The sequence below is a fragment of a genome, unplaced genomic scaffold (genome assembly GCF_019419815.1).
Source record: "Pyrus x bretschneideri cultivar Hongxiangsu unplaced genomic scaffold, Pyrus_bretschneideri_v1 Contig16, whole genome shotgun sequence".
Taxonomy (NCBI): Eukaryota; Viridiplantae; Streptophyta; class Magnoliopsida; order Rosales; family Rosaceae; genus Pyrus; species Pyrus x bretschneideri.
In genome coordinates this window covers 4,927,180-4,931,115 of record NW_025999457.1, presented here as the reverse complement: position 1 = coordinate 4,931,115, position 3,936 = coordinate 4,927,180, and the positions used below count along the sequence as shown (strand labels likewise).

Genomic DNA, 3,936 nt, shown 5'->3' with positions numbered 1-3,936 from the left:
CTTACTCAACTCTTCAGCAAATTTCTTTTAAATTACCATTGTCTTATATCAGCGTTGTTATTTGAATTATAAGTTGTACTAAATTAATGTCTATACGAGGCATGTTTAATTAGTCACTTCGTTGCTTAGTAATATCTATTATTGGTGTGTGTTACTGTTTGTTCATGCTTCTATAAATTGGATTGAGTTCGGGTGCCTACCTGTTTAAAAAGCTATTAATTAATCTATACCCATTTTGTTTCAGAAGTAATGGATGCTAGAGATTCATATTCAGTAAACCTTGGTGATGAGGAGTCCGTGGAGATTATAATGGGAACATGACGAGATATTGGAAACAAAAGTATAGACAATACAAGTACGAGTCTTGCAAAGAAAAGGGCTAGAGCAATCAATTTAGGTAAGCGAAAATATACTTAAAAGAAAAATGCGTTTTTATATTTTGGATGTGACAATATGGTATGTATATACTTATTAGGAACTATTATTAGCACTCCAAAAATCTCAATATACACTCCACATAAGTGTATTTTTCTTTCTAATTATAAAAATTTTGGAGTGCCAAATAAGGTTTTTGGAGTGTTAATATCAATTCCCTACTTATTTAGTAATATGTTTTTTATTTGATTATGTATTGGTTTAAAATATATTTTCTTTACCAGTAGGTTCGGGTCAATATTATCCAGTCGGGTCATTTTACCTGTTTATTTTAATAGGTGTTACACGACATGATCCGTTAAGATATCAAGTATAACACGAACATGAAAAACACGACACGAATGCTAGGTCTATCTTTAGGCTATCATAAATGAATTCATATGATGAATTTGTAACCGAAACAAGACAAAGACCTGCATAGCAAGAAACGTTGGACAACAACTCTGCAAGCTACCCTGATAGAGAATCAAAGCTCTTACAAGAGCGTATATTATTCTATTCTACAAAACGAAAACAGAGAAACGCCGGCAAGCCGGCCGCCATGCATGTACTTTCTTCAATTGTCCTTGACCCGCAGGTGATCCAAGCAAGGCATCATGTAGGCGGCGGGGCTTGCCTGAAGTTCCATGAACTTCTCGTAAGTCATTCCAATGTACTTTGCTTTTTCGCCTTCCTTTTCTAGCAACACCGGGATTGGGAGAGCAGGAGTGTCGAGTGCCGGTCCATGTGGTACGGCGATCGATATCCTAGTAGCTATATTGTTCACAGTTGCCCGATGCCATATGCTCTTGTACTTGTCGTTTGTCAGAATCTGCATTTGATCACCAACGTTAACAATAAAAGCACCCGGTGCGGCATTCACCAAGACCCACTGATCATTGTGCTTGACTTCAAGGCCACACATATCATTTTGAATCAGGAGCGTCACCAGTCCATGATCTGTATGAGGAGGAATACCGATTGCCAGGTCAGGCTGTGGGCAAGCCGGGTAGTAGTTCGCTGCCAGAATTTGGCAGCCGCGATCCCAGTTCATGGCCTTCGCAATGTAATCGGGCTCCAATCCCAAACTCTCTGATATTCCATTCAATATTTCGTTGCTACTGCACGGGTTCTTTTGCTGAACTCTAATGAAACTTCACTGTACCCAGCAGGTTTGTAGAGTGAGTTGAATTTGGGGTGTGCGATGACCTTGAGATAATCCCTCCAAAGACGAACTTTGTCAATTGCAACGTTGAAGCTGGTGCCGCACTTGATTGGGTCCAACAGGTTCTTTGTATGGAACTCCTTCTTCTCCTCCTCCGGCAGCTCAAAAAATCTTTGGCACGCGTCGATCATTTCTTTCATCAGGCTCTCTGGTACACCATGGTTGATCACCTAAAGGACATCAAGCGCATGAAAATATTAATTCATGTTTCACTATTATTAGCAATAACCATATCGTTGATAACCATTTTGTTTTTCAAATTTCATTTTTTATAAATTGAAATCTGACAACTTGTATTAACTATTTTAGTTTCTAAAACAATAAATAGTTATTAAACTACTATTTTATTAATTAATTTTACACATGTTCAGCATATAATTAATTAATTACACGTGTGAATATACCTGAAAAAAGCCCCATTCTTGGCAAGCTTTTCCTAGCTTCTGGATCATTTGTGCCCGTTCATCTGGGGAGGCAGAGGTGAGAAGAGCAAAATCAATGACGGGGATTGAGTGTTCTGGGTCATTTGCATCTCCCTTATCGTTGGGATCCATGATGTAGGCGTACTCGGAAGGTACAGAAGTGAGAGCATCTGAGTCAGCTAAGGTTTTGATGCTTGCTACCCTGGGTTCAGATGCATCCACTGAAGTCACAGTAGGTGCCATTGGTTGAGGGAGAGAGAGAAGCTGAGAATTCTGGTCTTTGATTTGTATATCAAGAAGGAAAGTTAATTGTTTGAGTGTTGTGGAGAAATATGGAAAAGGGAGTTGGTCTTTATAGAGCAGGATGGCAGGATAATATACGACTGATTGGAAATATTTACACTCAAGCACTCTTACCCCGCGAGGTGGAGGTTTTTGAATAAGTTGGCCAGCGCTGACCCAAGTTTCAAATTTGTTGTCCAGCAACAATAAAATATATATTTGTAGTTAAATTTACAAGTATATGCAATAAATTAATTCTAGGAGACCACTATAAACATGAAATTTCTGCAATGAATAACAGAAGAACATGCGTTCAAAATAAATTTGTATTAATAAATAATTGGGGTTACAAGTTTGGCTTGTGACATTTAGAGTATTGTCTTGTGGGGTGATGGAGGAAACGGTTGGTGTTTGGTGGTTCTTCAAGAGAGTGACGAAAAATGTAGAGAGTTTTCTGAGTCTTCTTAGTTTGTAATATATTTGAAAGTTCCTTCTTTGTTTTGGAACCTTGTAATTCTAGGTCTTTTTATGATCTCCTTGATGATATCCGATTTAGTCATACTTAATTAGGCCGATTTATTCATACTTAATTTGAACCAAATAGATTGGATGACTGACCAAGTAAAATTGGCCAATTTCAGTTAAGGAGTCAATTGTCTGATCAAGTAAATTACCCTATCAATCTCCTTTGCTGACCATTAAATTCAAGTCAATTAAAACCTTTTGAATGGGAATGTGAACTTATCTTAATTGGATTCTTAAAATTTCATTTCCAACAATTAATAATACCTTAAAATAATATTTTGGAGACTAGGGTTTCATAGTTTGAAATACACATGTGAAAATCCTATAAATTAGTTAACATTCACGGACCACATGTGAAAATCCTATAAATTAGTTAACATTCAAGGACCACACTTTTGTATAAATTTAAACGTAACTCTGACTTCGCCTTCCCGAATGTAATCCTACCCTAGTTACAACAAAATGATATCATTTGCACCCATTTCTTTATGTAGGAATGTGATCCTACCTTTTAACTTTAACTCCTGTTGGTATCTGTGTGGTTGACGGGAACATGAATTTGCAAGTCAATCGCACTACCGCGTGAATACTATTTGCGTCTAGAATATGCACATATTCTACATTTGGCAAATAATATAAATTTTATAATCAGATCCGTTCAATTTTTTAATCTTCATTCGAATATCATATCTACGGAAAAATTATTAGAATCGAGATCGTTTAGTCATTATATTCTATGAATAAATTGATGGTTCATCATAAATATGTTATTTGGTATTTACAATGTCGTTTTTTTTCCTTAATTAGATGATTAAATAATCTCCGATTTAAATTATTTTTTGTAGAAGTGATTTTCAAACAAAGATTAAAAAATAAAATAGTTCAAATAATAAAATTCCTATGATAAATTTATGTTATTTAAAAGAAGTTGGATATGTGCATTCTCACATGCATGTATTATCCCAACTACATTAATTAGGAAAAGGAAAAAATTTGAGAGACAATTTAGTAGATTATATTTGGACCACCTTTTTACAAAGACATGATATATTTGTATTGATGGATCCT

The 3,936-nt window shown here is 35.7% G+C and overlaps 1 pseudogene; it reads right to left on the bottom strand.

Annotated features, from left to right (window-relative positions):
- Nucleotides 1–777: 777 nt before the first annotated feature.
- Nucleotides 778–2,406, bottom strand: LOC125475791 (annotated as a pseudogene).
- Between the last annotated feature and the right edge of the window lie 1,530 nt (nucleotides 2,407–3,936).